This window comes from Papio anubis, chromosome 6, assembly GCF_008728515.1.
Source record: "Papio anubis isolate 15944 chromosome 6, Panubis1.0, whole genome shotgun sequence".
NCBI lineage: Eukaryota > Metazoa > Chordata > Mammalia > Primates > Cercopithecidae > Papio > Papio anubis.
This window is the reverse complement of record NC_044981.1, coordinates 69,370,525-69,385,368: the sequence shown is the minus strand read 5'-3', so window position 1 is coordinate 69,385,368 and position 14,844 is coordinate 69,370,525. Positions and strand designations below refer to the sequence as shown.

The following is a 14,844-nucleotide window of genomic DNA, read 5'->3' as shown; positions in this document are numbered from 1 at the left end:
TTAATCTGCAGTTTTTTCAAGTCTGAAGTGTCAAAGTAATATGTCTCATGTTTCTAACCAATTTGTGTTTTCACAATGAATATAGTTTCACTAGAATCTAATTCTTTTTTTAAAAGTTGGTTTATGATGACATTTTGTTCTCACGTGGTCTCAAATATTCTTTTTGTTAAATAATCAGAACCATGAGGGTACTAGTAATCATCTAATACAACATTTAATTTTTTGACATGTAGAGAGAGAGCCCTTTTTATCCCATAGGATTTAACTCAGTAGAAAATGAAAACAAATTCTCCACAAATGGGTTCAAAGATGTAGGTGGCTGTTGTATATATTCAGGGATGTTTTCTGATAGTAGTGGGATACAATGTGTGTGGTTTATCACATACTTGTGTATGTATATAACAAGATTCTCACTAGACTTTGGTTAGACTTCTCTACATTGAAGGAGATTGTATTCACAAGGTCACAGTTTCTCTTCTCTGTGTATAGCCAAAGCTACACTCTGAGATATCTCTGATTTCTGATCCCCAGAATAGCTTATCCTTTGCTTTTTACTTTCCAATAGGGAGTGGATGTCCTTTGACTCAGCTAATCACAGTGGTCCTATTTCTTCCAACTGTCCTGTTTGTGGTTACATCCCTTTGGTTTTTCATCTCAGATTGCTGTGAGATTCAACTGTCCAGTCTCTGTCACATATATAGAATACAGCTCAGCTGAGTGGCAGCAGGCTTTGTTTTGGAACTGGCAACACTCCAGGAGTCTGGTTGTGTTCCTTGAGTAAATTTTTGTCTTGCTATTTGTTATTGGTGTGGTTTCTAGGTGACTCTAATGAAAACATCCAGGAAATTGCATGCGATATTCCTGACAGTTCCAAGTCTAACAGCTGCTTATTAGGATAGACATCTGACTTTATCTGGTGCTAATGATTTTGTTGTGGTTTAGTATTCCACCGACTGGATTGTGTTAGGTGGTATTCATAACAGATACACAACTTATTCTCTGCCTTCTGGGAGCTGATGATCTCTAATTCACAGAGCTTAAGAGGGCGCAAGGCCATCCACAGTGTGTCTGGAAAGCCAGTGAACTTTTCCTTAACACTCTCAGCTTTTGAATTAATTTCCCTTTTTTCTTCTTGGTGGCCTACATCCTAATCTCACTCTTTTTATTCATATTCAAAAGAATAATTTACCTCAAGCAACATAAAGAACTGTCTCTACTGAAGTTACATGAATTTTAACACCGAATTAATCTAAAAAATAGACATGTTATAATATTTGAGTTTAAAATGTTAGTGACAGACGAATAATTTTGCACAATAGAGTCTTCTCTTCATTACTTACTATTGGCCCAGGTGACCATGAATCTAAGTATGATCCTTAATAAGCAGATTCACATTATGTTAATGTGTGTATGTCCTTCTCAATAACTCCTGACAGAACAAGTCATTTCATCAAGAGTTGGGGAGGTTATCAGCTGATCCATCTGTGGATTAGTAATCATGCTCAGCTGAATGATTAGACTGTTATAAAGAGAAGTTATCACAGCACCTGACTTTGAGTCAAGGCATGCATTTGGTTATTGGTATATTTTGGGTGTACATGGCATATAGAATTCAGGAAAGAATATATGGGATTTTAAATTTATTTCAGTATGTAAAATGCCATATTGTATTAGTTATCTGCTGCTATATAAAAAGTTACCCTTAAACTTAGTGACTTAAAATAACAAGCATTTATTAAATCACAATTTCTGTGAGTCAGGGATTGGAGAGAGGTTAGCTGAGGTTCTGGTGTAGAGTTTGTCAGGAGTCTGCAGTCAAGTTATTGGCTGAGGCTATAGTTATCTGAAGGTTTGACAGGGGCTATAAGACTCACTTCTAAGATGTTTCACTCACATGGTTCTTTACAAGAGTCCTCAGTTCATTGTCACATGGGCCTCTTTATAGGGTGGTTGAGTGTCCTGAAAGCATAGCAACTGACTTTTTTCAAAGCAAGGGGTCTAAGAGAAAGAGCAAGAACCCTCAATGACTTTTATGCCTCATCATATTCCATCAGTTCTGCCACAGTCTATTGGTTTGAAGTTTATTGTTATAAATCCAGCCCACATTTCAGAAGAGGGGAATTAAACTCCACTTCTTGAAGTGAGGAGTATAATATAAAGGAGTTTGCAGATATATTTTAAAACTACCATATGCATTGAAAGGACAGAGAAATAATGCTCAGGAAACTATCCAACATAATTGAGCCACTAAGGATCCAGGTTTGTTTTGAAAGTTTTCTTCTCTGTTTCTCCTATTAGCAGGAAAATATCTTACCTTGACTTCTGAAGCTATTGATATATATCTAATTGCTATAGGTATATTCCTAATAAAGTCTAAACTAATTACTAGGGAAAGTGAACCCACAAAATTATGTTTATTTTTCCTTAATTCTAGAGTATTAATGTTAAATATGACCCTCCTGTCCCAGAATGTCAGTGGAGGCTTCGAAGCTGGGAACATTATATTTTAAGTGCTCTCTTGTTCTGAAGACCAGAGACATTTCCAAAGGACTTGCTAAAGAGTGGACATGATCTTATGATCTTTAGCCAATGTGACATGAGATAATAAATTTGGAGAAGTAGGAGGAAGATTCTTTGAAAAAGATTGTTGGCTTACTCGAGAGGAAGCTGTTTTCTCCTAACTCAGCTAAGTGGTGGAGGATGTCTTCTTATAATGAAGGGAGACTGCCGTATTGTCCCTGGTGGTTGTTGGCTGAGCTGTGGAAGTGAGCTTGGGTGATGCTGATCTGTTTACCCTGGCTTCAATGTGCACAAGGAATGTGTTTAAGTTTTACCTAGAAGAGGCTCAATTATGAAAAGCTACCTGGAGTAACTGCTAAAGAACAAGTAAGGAGAGAAAGCTGCAGTGGTAGCAAATAAATCCATTAGTAGGAGGGACAGGTACAGTTACTGGAGCAAGAGAAGGCACTGTGGAAGGAAGCAAAATAGAGCCCTTTAGAGAGGATGTCCAGTGAGGCAAGTTGACCCAGCAAATGAAGGTTCTGTGGGGTGCCATTAGAAATGGGGATTGTGGATAAGCCACTTGAAGGCATCCAGAAAAAATGTTGCTCACTGTTAAATGATGTAATGTTGAACACTCCTACGGAACAGCGTCTCCAGAGAATCCACCAAAACATCCCTTGTGTGAGAGAGCCCATGTTTGGACATCTTCCGTGACAGAGGATTTCCAACAACCAGGAGAAAATACAAATGATGCCACTAATTTTAAACAGACTTTTCCAATTTAACATGCATCCCTCTTCCCAACCCACATCTAGGGGGAGCTAGAGGCAGTGTAGTGAGTCAGGAATGAAGTTGGAAGAGAAAGGTGGAAACATAGTAAAATATCATGATATGCTCTTGCTTCCAATTACTATGAAACTGAGAGTCAGTTCTGAGTGAGACTGGGAAGTGGAAGCTTAAAATTGAGTGAGAACTGAATGCTTTGATGTGTATTAAACTGGAAAGAAGATGGAAAAGGAGACTGTTCCAATGCCTGAAAGTAATCAGAAAGCTATGGAATCTAAGATATGGCCAAGGGGTAGGGGAAGGAAAATACAACAAAAGAGGTTTGAGGACAGATATGTATAAAATTTTTAAAATATCCTACTTATATTTTTCGGTTCATTCAATAAATTGGTTGCAAAAGAGCTTGTTGGACACAATGTTTTCGAGTTAATGTCCTGTGGCATATTGGATCTCTTCACAGATGTTCGTCAAGTGAGAGAAGTTTATCTCTATTCTCACCCATCCTGTAAATGCTGTGGAGTGAAGTGATGAACTGAGAGACTCATGTAAAAGAGTACTGAGGATAAGCTGGCACTGAGCAAGAGGGAAGAGGACTAATAACTATATCGTCAAGTACTGGCAATGAGAGACTGCATGTACACTGGAGTGTACAAAATATTGCCTTCCTGGTCAGAGAAATGAGCAGATCTGTGTAGACAATTTTTTTTTTTTTTTTTTTTTTTGAGACAGATGGAGTCTCTCTCTGTCACCCAGGCTTGAATCCAGTGGCATGATCTTGGCTTACTGCAACCTCCGCCTCCCGGGTTCAAGTAATCTCCTGCCTCAGCCTCCCTAGTAGCTGGGATTACAGGCGCCTGCCACCACACCTGGCTAATTTTTGTATTTTTAGTAGAGACAGGGTTTCACTATGTTGGCCAGGCTGGTCTCGAGCTCCTGACCTTATGAATCGCCCACCTCGGCCTCCCAAAGTGTTGGGATTACAGGCATGAGCTACCTTGCCTGGCCTGAGTAGATACTTTTTTTTTTTTTTTGAGATGGTGTCTGGCTCTGTCGCCCAGGCTGGAGTAGTGCAGTGGCCTGATCTCAGCTCACTGCAAGCTCTGCCACCCCGGTTCACGCCATTCTTCTGCCTCAGCCTCCTGAGTAACTGGGACTACAGGTGCCCGCCACCACGCCCAGCTATTTTTTTGTATTTTTAGTAGAGACGGGATTTCACTGTGTTAGCCAGGATGGTATCAATCTCCTGACCTCGTGATCTGCCCACCTCGGCCTCCCAAATTGCTGGGATTACAGGCGTAAGCCACCCCTCCTGGCACTGAGTAGATATTTTAACAGGCAGTGACAAGTGAACAGGTAACAGTGAATGCTTTTCTAGACACCATAAGAAATAATTGCATTGTGGCTATTTTTTATTTATTTGGGAATTATGTGGAATCTTTTAATCTCTTCAGTTGAACTTCTGCAAACTTATGATATTTGGCAGTGCACCTGGAACCACTTTTTTTTGTTGTTTCTTTTTCTTTTCTTTTCTTTCTTTTTTTTTTTTTTTTTGAGATGGAGTCTTCCTTTGTTGCCCAGGCTGGAGTACAGCGGCATGATCTTGGCTCACTGTAACCTCCGCCTCCTGGGTTCAAGGAATTCTATCTTAGTCTCCCAAGTAGGTGGGATTATAGGCATGTGCCACCATGCCCAGCTAATTTTTGTATTTTTAATAGAGACAGGGTTTCCCCATGTTGGCCAGGCTGGTCTCAAACTCCTGATCTCAGGTGATCTACCCACCTCGGCCTCCCAAAGTGCTGTGATTGCAGGCATGAGCCACCGTGCCTGGTGCGAACCACTTTTGTACATAACAAAAGGACTGAAGTCAAAGGATTTCAACATGGAAAATATAGTGTAAAAATAATAATGATAATGATATATACAACAGTTCAGGATTGTTCTAAATGTTTTACATACATTAACTCATTTGTTTGGATACATTTGCCTTGCCCTATAATTGGCAATGATTTTCACAAATTTTTAATATATCTGACTTTAAACATTTTTATATTTGTAATCTGCCATAGACATCCTATTTAAATTTAGCTAGTTAAGATTGCCTTATTGGTGGGCACCGGCACGGTCTGGGGCAGCACAGGATCATCATGGCGGAGTTGCAGCAGCTGCGGGTGCAGGAGACGGTGGACTCCATGGTAAAGAGCCTAGAGAGAGAAAACATCCAGAAGATGCAGAGTCTCATGTTCCCATGCAGCACCAGCTGTTGTGAGGACAGCCAGGCATCCATGCAGCAGGTGCACCAGTACATCCAGCACAGTCATGTGCCTCTGGCTCAAGTCCAGGCCTTGGTCACCAGTAAGTTTGAGAAGTTCCAGGACTGCCAGGCCTGGTGCACCATACATTGCAATGACAAAACCAAAGATTCAATAGATGCCGGGAGTAAGGAGCTTCAGGTGAAAGGGCAGCTGTACTGTCGTGTGACCAAGTGTATAGATGACCACGTGCACCTCATCCCAACCATGACCAAGAAGAAGGAGGCTCTCTTATCCATTGGGTAATAAAAGTCCTTGCCAGTGGCTATCAGGAATGAGGGCAAAAATATATTTTTTAATAAGGAATTGGGAATTTTAGTCTTTTAAGCAAAGTTTATGAAGAAATTAAGGATGGCAACAAGTGTAAGGCATATGTCGCTTGCCTCTGGACACTGGTTCTTTCATGTTTCAGCCCTAAAAAGTGAAATGGGAAAAAGTGATGCTAAATTGCATCAGAGACATTACAGAAAGTTTAGAGCTTATGTTCCTGTGGCTAGTGCTTGTCCTGGCAGTAAGGATCTCACCTGTAACAAGCCAGAGCCCTCCAAGCTACCAGACTCTTCTTACTACCAACAGGCTGGCAGGTTAGACTTGATGGAGTTTGAGGAGAGAGATTTTCTCTTTGTTGCCAAATATCCTGTTTACCAGAAGTGTCATCACACCATTTTCTATAGGCTGTGAAACAAAATCCATGAGGTCAATAACTTAGAAGGGAGAAAAAAATTTCCGGGTCTTTGTTTTCTTGATTTTGTGTAATTGACACAAGGGTATACAAGTTGATGCAAGTTGATTTTAAAATGTGGATTTGGGAGGGAGAGTAGTTTGGATAAGAACTTTGAAGATCCCTGTGGATCCCCATTTCTGGTCAAGATGTAGATGTACATTTCTTAAAATTATTACATGCTGCATCTTTCAACCTGGATACCGTGCAAAAACATGAGAGGCGACCACACACTAATTATGAGAAGCAGAGCTTCCCTCTTAACTGGCTGATGGGCCTTGAGGCTGTGTGTAGCAAAATGACAGGACAATGTTGCAGTAACACTTTCCCCTTGAAGAAGAAAGGGGTTTTGATTGTGATATATATTAGTATCTAGTAATGAATAGTAAAAGAGGAGCAATTGGCTACTTGCTTATAAGAGAGTTATGAAGTACTGGATTTGGAAAAACCTGGTTTTTATAAAAACAGAGTGGAATTGAAGCCTAAACCTAGCATTGTTTCCTTAGCTCCCTGAATTAACAGAGCCCGATTGAGACCCCGGCAACAGGAAGTTCAAGGGAGAAAAAGTGAACAATTTGGGCTAGGATGAGCTGAGTCCCTTAGAGCAAAGGAGAGGCAGCCCCCATTATCAAATACCATTTTTGCCCGGGGCTTTTGCAACTTGCATTGTTCCTGCCCTGGCATGGCACCTTATTATTTTGATACCAACCTCATTGTATTTTCACCAGCTTATTACTTGAAATGATAATACAGCCTGTCCATTTGCTGTTTTCAGGCTGTGATATATTTTCTTAGTTGTTTGGTTTTAAAAATAAATAAGGTTTAATTCCCCCCTCCTTGCCACAAAAAAGATTGCCTTATTCATTACTAAATAATTATATATCACTTTTTAGAAGTGTGTGATGTTTTCTAGCTATATTTTTGACAAACCAGGCTTTTAGAATTGCCATTTATGATCATTCTTGCAGTACAAACTAAAACTAAAACCCGTTACTGTTCAGGTTTATAAAACAAGTGCTGTTCATCAGAGAAAAGATAGAACACTTATTTTCTTTTTCTTTCTTCTAAGAAGAGTTTTGTATAAATAATTTCTTTTAAACATTTGTGATACTTTTCACCCAGAAGAGGTGTTGTTTAAATTGGGGGTTGTGACTAATTTGTTTCAATTAAAAATACTTTAATATCAATATCAAATGCCTCTTAGATGATATGATCTTGTTACCATATGTGGTAGTTTGCTCTACATACTAGCTATTTAAACCAGATGTAAGTAAAACAAGATTTGTTTGAGAGGACTAGGGTTTCTCCAGAGTAAAGAATACAGAGACCAAATGGAAACATACTTGCTTCACTGCACATGGTTTCTATACTTGGCTGTGCTGGCTTACCATTTTATGGTTACCAGATTTACATCCTTTGAAATTATGGACATTGGATCAAATCCTCATGTTGGAAAACACTCTAAGGTAACATTAAATGAGCATGTGATTTGAATAACCTACAATTTTCACACAGGTTTTGATGACCAAAGTCAAAATATTTCCCATAAAATACTGTAAATTTGCTAAAATATATACAAAGCTCCTACAGTGTAATAACATGAAGAAACTTTGTTTACTGAAAAAATCTGATTTTTGGATTTTATTTTAAACTTTTTTTTAAGTTTGTATTTTTATCTTATTTAAGCTTGTTTTCTTTCTTTCTTTTCATAATTTCTTCTAAAAAAATGAGATACATATGCAGAGCATACAGGCTTGTTACATAGGTTTATGTGTGCCATGGTGGTTTGCTGCACCTACTGGCCCATCCTCTAAGTTCCCTCCTCTCACCTCCCACCCCCCAACAGGCCTTGGTGTGTGTTGTTCCCCTCCCTATGCCCATGTTTTCTCATTGTTCAACTTCCACTTATGAGTGAGAACACGAGGTATTTGGTGTTCGGTTCCTCTGTTAGTTTGCTAAGGATGATGGCTTCCAGTTTCATCCATGTCCCTACAAAGGACATAATCTCATTCCTTTTTATGGCTGCATAGTATTCCATGGTGTATATATACCACATTTTCTTTATCCAGTCTATCATTGATGGGCATTTGGGTTGGATCCACATCTTTGCTATTGTGAATAGTCCTGCAATAAACAGACATTTGCATGTGTCTTTATAGTAGAATGATATATATCTTCCTTTGGGTATATACCCAGTAATGGGCTTGCTGGATCAAATGGTATTCTGGTTCTAGACCTCGAGGAATCTCCATACTGTCCTCCACAATGGTTGAACTCATTTACATTCCCACCAACAGTGTAAAAGCATTCCTATTTCTCCACACTCTCACCAGCATCTATTGTTTCTGACTGGCATGAGATGGTGACTCATTGTGGTTTTGATTTGCATTTCTCTGATCATCAGTGATGTTGAGCTTTTTTTCATATGTTTGTTGGTGACATAAATGCCTTCTTTTGAGAAGTGTCTGTTGATATCTTTACTCACTTTTTTGCTGGGGTTGTTTTTTTTCTTGTAAATTTGTTTAAGTTCCTTGTAAATTCTGGATATCAGACCTTTGTCAGATGGGTAGATTGCAAAAATTTCTCCTGTTCTGTAGGTTGCCTGTTTGCTCTGATGATAGTTTCTTTTGCTGTGCTGATGCTCTTTAGTTTAATTAGATCACATTTGTCAATTTTGGCTTCTGTTGCAATTGCTTTTGGTGTTTTTGTCATGAAGTCCTTGCCCATGCCTATGTCCTGAATGGTATTGCCTAGGTTTTCTTCTAGAGTTTTTATGGTTTGGGGTTTGACATTTAAGTCTTTAATTCATCTTGAGTTGATTTTTGTGTCAGGTGTAAGGAAGGGGTCCAGTTTCAGTTTTCTGCATATGGCTAGCCAGTTTTCTCAGCACCATTTACTAAATAGGAAATCCTTTCCCCGTTGCTTGTTTTTGGCAGGTTTGTCTAAGAGCAGATGGATGTAGATGTATGGTGGTATTTTTGAGGTATCTGTTCTGCTCCATTGGTCTATACATCTGTTTTGGTACCCGTACCATCCTGTTTTTGCTACTGTAGCCTTGTAGTATAGTTTGAAGTCAGGTAGCATGATGCCTCCAGCTTTATTTATTTTGCTTAGGATTGTCTTGGCTATATGGGGTCTTCTTTGATTCCATGTGAAATTTAAAAATAGTTTTTTTCTAATTCTGTGAAGAATGTCAATGGTAGTTTGATGGGAATGGCATTGAATCTGTACTTTGTGTAGTATGGACATTTTCATGATATTTATTCTTCCTATCCATGAAGATGGAATGTTTTTCCACTTGTTTGCATCCTTTCTTATTTCCTTGAGAGTTGTTTATAGTTCTCCTTGAAGAGTTCTTTCACATCCCTTGTTAACTGTATTCCTAGGTATTTTATTCTCTTTATAGCAATTGTGAATAGGAGTTCATTCATGATTTGGCTCTCTGCTTGTCTATTGTTGGTGTAAAGAAACATCTCACAGATACTAAAGAAGAAGTATGTCATCAGTTCAATTCCCTAATGGGGTAATTTTTAAATGAACTGTAATGACTGACATGATAACACTATCAAAGAACTTTATTAAAATTATAGAATTGTAGAACTAGAAGATTCTTAGAAGGTCTACAGTCACTATGTTAGCAGATTCTTAGATTAGTCATAATTGACTCAGCAAGTACAGTATTGTATTTGTATTAGTTTCTTTTTGTATTAGTTTTTTCTTTGTATTTATATCCCTGATTTTGTATTAGTTTTCTTTTCTTTTTCTTTTCTTTTTTTTTTTTTTTTTTTTTTGAGACAGGGTCTTGCTCAGACTGGAGTGCAGTGGCATGATCACAGCTCTCTGTAGCTTTGACCTCCTGGGCTCAAGCAATCCTCCCAGCTCAGTCTCCTAAGTAGCTGGTACTATAGGTGGACACCATCTTGCTTGGGTGATTTTTTTTTTTTTTTTTGTATTTTTTGTAGAGACAGGGTTTCACATGTTGCCCAGGCTGGTCTCAAACTCTTGGGCTCAAGTGATCCACCTTCCTGGGCCTCCTAGAGTGCTGGGATTGCAGGTATGAGCCACCACACCCATGCTTGTATTAGTTTTCTATTGCTGTGCTACAAATTACCACAGACTGTACAGCTTAGAATAACACATATTTATTATCTTACAGTTGTGTAGGCCAGAAGTCTAGGTACAATGTCATTGTATTCTCTTCTCAGGGTTTCACTAGGCTGAAATCAAGGTGTTGTCCAGGGCTGAGTTTCTTATTTGGAACTTGGGAGTCTCTTCCAAGTTCATTTGGTTGTAGGCAGAATTCATTTCCTTGAAAGTTTATGACTGAGTTCCCCATTGTCTGCTAGCTGTCAAATCTCTGACTTCCTCTCCTGCAACCACCCAGAGAAAACTCTTTGTTTTTAAAGGGATCATGTGATCAGGTTAGGCCAGCCTAGATAATATAGTTTTTGCTCTATAATATAGTTTTGGAGTGATATCTCATCATATTTACGAGTTCTGCTGACATTCAAGGAGAGGAGATTTTTACAAGGGCATGGGTCATGGGGAACCAGTTATCTTTTGCCCCGCCCCCCCCCCCCCCCCCCCCCACACACGGTCCGCAGGATTATTTTTATCTAGGAAATCTGCCTTCTGAACAGTGGTCAGAAACTCTGGCTTGTCTGGTTATTGCCATCTATTCCCACTTCATTTTACACACATACCCCTGGCCCTAATGTGCTTTTTGGGAAGTAGGCAATACTCTCTCGTGCTTATCTGTGGCTTAGCAGTGCCAATATTCCAGGCTCTCTCCTTTGTTCTCACACTGGAGACTACTTCAATGTTCATGGCAAAAGTACACATTCCAGTTTCATAGTATTTAAAATAAAGTGACTATATTTCCTACTTATAAGACAATTTTTGGCTCATAAATTTGTATAGAAATACACTTTTTAAATAATTCTTAGGCGCAGTTTCAAATACTAAATTGCTCCTTTCCCATTTTTCCTGTAATGCACAATAATGTATGTCCCTTGATCTATTCCCAGAAAAGGTTTCCAGGAAGATTTCTGAGAAAAGCATATATGTGACATTTTCTGAAATGCACTTGCTCAGCAACGTATACTTTTTTCCTTTTTGTTAATGTCCCCATATTTGAGCAGAAGGTAAAATTTTGTTTACATGTATAACTTTCTTCAGTTTTTCACACACGTTTTTAAGAATATGCATACTGAGATTGGTGGGTTATAAAAGGGATTAATAACCCTTTTGGCTTATATTTATTGGAAAGACCAAGTTGCCAGGGTTCTTTGAAGAATTCAGACAAATACATCTGACTATTTTCCATCAAACGGGAGGTAGACGATCAAGCATGGATTTGCTCTTTATAGCACTTCTGGCAAGAGGCTTTTGGAATAAAATTTATGTATTCCTTCTCAATTTGGTTAACCGCAACATCTGTTTGTATCCATTGGCCTTTGGCCATTGACCTACTGTCTCCTGTAGAAGACACCCACCATCCCTCTTACGACCAAATGTTGATGGGAAACAAGCAGTTCTCAAGTGATTTTAGTCATGGAAATAGTCATAAGCCAAAAGCATGGCCTAATTATATCATCTAAATTCATGGAAAAGGGAATTAATTTTATATTTTATCTGATGTTGGGGACTGAATTATTAATAGTACCAACTTATTTGGACAGGAAAAGGTCAAGGGATTTAGACAGGAACACAGTAAACAGACCCTTCTCATTCAAGATAGCATGGGACATGTAGATTTACTTTTTGACTACAGGAACAATTAGAGGAATCTAGGTGATTTTTCCAAACTTAGGAAATGAAGGTTTAACTAAAATTAAATATATCTGTATGTTTATACATTTTTGAGATAAAACTATTTTTCTAGTTTTTTTAAAAGTGATTTTTTTTCTAATTTCTAACAATAGCTTATGACTTTACTACACAATTATTGCTGCTTTGAAAACTGATTTGCCACTGTGAGGCAGAACAAGCAAAGGTTCAGGAGAGGCCAATGCCTGTGAGGCTGTGGTACCAGGATCTTCCAACAATAACTTGGAGCCTGACAGGCTATGCTTTGATCAAGGGCTCTCTCAGTGTTGGTACCTCTTGCTGCCTCGTCCTTCTTTGTCTTGGCCAGCCATACCCTGTCCAGCTGTGAAAGACCATTCAGTTTCTGCTTTTTTCTTTAATTTTTAGAGTTTTTTTTGTTTACCTCAAATTATTCCAATTGCATGATAGCAAAAGTAAGCCAAGTTCCTTTAAGAAGCACTGGACTGAAAATCCAGCTTCTGCTGTAAAAACTCATCTCCCCTCTCAAGGCATTTTCCTTCTGATTTCAGAGGTGAGGTGCTCAGATGTGCATTTGCGTTTGCCTACAATCTCAGCATCTTCTGTTCATTTGTTGCCTATTGTATGCTTTCAGTTTCTGCTATAGCCACTCAGTCTTCTTCTGTTCTGGTCTCAAGGTGAGCATTTTCTGCTACCCTTGTGTCTTGTGACACCTCCCAGTTTCTGGCACATATCTCTTTTCTCTGGTTCTCTCTTAAGACCTTGGTTTGTCTCTGGCCCAATTCGGGTCACGATTTCTACCCACCTTGACCTTTGCCATGGTTGGAGCTATATCTTATGACACTGTGTTAGCTGTGTCTTATCACACAAACCTGTAGGAACAAGAGATGTAGCATCTACCCACAAGGAATCTACAGACTAGTGGGAATAGCAGACCCTCATTAATTATTAGCATTAATTCTTTGTGCTTGTAATCCTAAATTTTTTAAAAATTTGAGAACCATTTTGTTTTTCTGTCTAGTTTGGGTGTTGGCTATTCCTAAATATTTTGGTACTGACTTGTTTACATGAAAGCTGGTTTCTAACCTGGCTGCACCTCTGCTGGTGGGTGCTCACTTTATCTCTAACTTTTGGGTCAATAGGAAGAAGTAAGACACTGAGTGAATAAATTTGACCTTAAGCTGCTCTTTGCCATGGAGGAGTCCTGGCCCCTAGTGTTTGACTGTCGGTGGTTCTTTACCCCATAAAATTTTCATCCCTAAGAAAATGCTGCCATGTAACTGACCCTACGTGCTGAACCAAGAGAAATTAAGAATAAACCTAATTTGCTTCAGAAAATAATGTTTCAATATAGAGGAATTCTTTCTTATTTTAACCTTAATAATTTTGCCTGTAACATTTTCTGGAAAATATCTTAGATAAGTATGCAGAGTCTTACTTATATTTATAGTAAAATAAAATACAGTAAGGTTAACGGAATTGTCCAGAGACCCACAACAGACAGAAGGCAGATCACAGAACTCCACACTCATACTCATGTTCTAGCCATTAGGTCTCTTGGCCTCTCTTTGTTCTATTTGCCAAGGTATGACCAGAGCAGAAAACATCTTCAGCCAATTAGTCAAACTCCCCATCTGGTGATTAGCCTTGCTATGAAGACATCTTGTGTATTGCCACATTTGTGACTGCAATTGGAGCTTTATTCACCATTGGGGGTATAGCTCTTTCCAAGGAAATGACCTTCTAACTGAGCCAGGAGGGGCTGGGTTAAGTTTTTTTCAGCTGGAAAATACACATTACATATTTAGTATGTTTGGTCACTTTAGATCTGTGTGAGGCAGGGAAGGAGAAGTTTATGCATTACAAAGTTCCTAAAAATATTTACAATTTTGTAAATCAAAGTGGGTTTCTACTAGGTTTAGCTTTATGCAAATCTTTATATTATGTCTGTGCTTTCAGTCTGATTTTAGAAGAGTACTATTACAGTATTTTAGCTTTTATTGAAAATCCAGGCTTTTAAATTTTTTTAATTTTTAATTTTTGTGGGTACAAAATAGGTGTATACATTTATGGGATACATGAAATATTTTGCTATAGGCATGCAAAGCATAATAGTCACAACATGTAGAATTGGGTATCCATCCCCTGAAGCACTTCTCCTTTTTGTTACAATTAAATTATAGTCTTTCAGTTATTTTAAAATGTACAATTAAATTATTTTGATGACAATCACCCTGTTGTACTATGAAACACTAGGTCTTATTTATTATTTCTATCTTTTTTGTACCTATTAACCATCTCAATCTCCTTCCCACTACCCTTCCCAGCTTCTGGTAACCATTCTTCTATTCTCTCCCTCCATGAGTTTAATTGATTTGATTTTTAGATGCTTACCAATAAGTGAGAACATCAGATGTTTGTTTTTCTCTGCCTGCCTTATTTGACTTAATGTAACGAATTCCAGTCCATCCATGTTATTGCAAATGACAAGATTGGATCTAATTTTCTTTTATGGCTGAATAGTACTTCATTGTATATAAGTGTCACATTTTCTTCATTCATCTATTGATGGACACTTAGGTTGCTTCCAAATCTTGGTGATTGTGAACAGTGCTGGGACAAACATGGGAGTACAGATATATCTCTTCAATATACTTGTTTCCTTTCCTTTGGGTAAAAACCCAGCAGAAGGATTCCTAGATCGTAAGGTACCTCTATTTTTAATTGTTTTGAGAAAAC

The 14,844-nt window shown here is 38.4% G+C and overlaps 1 pseudogene; it reads left to right on the top strand.

Annotated features, from left to right (window-relative positions):
• Nucleotides 1-5,027: 5,027 nt before the first annotated feature.
• LOC110743096 lies at nt 5,028-7,910 on the top strand (annotated as a pseudogene).
• Nucleotides 7,911-14,844: the final 6,934 nt, after the last annotated feature.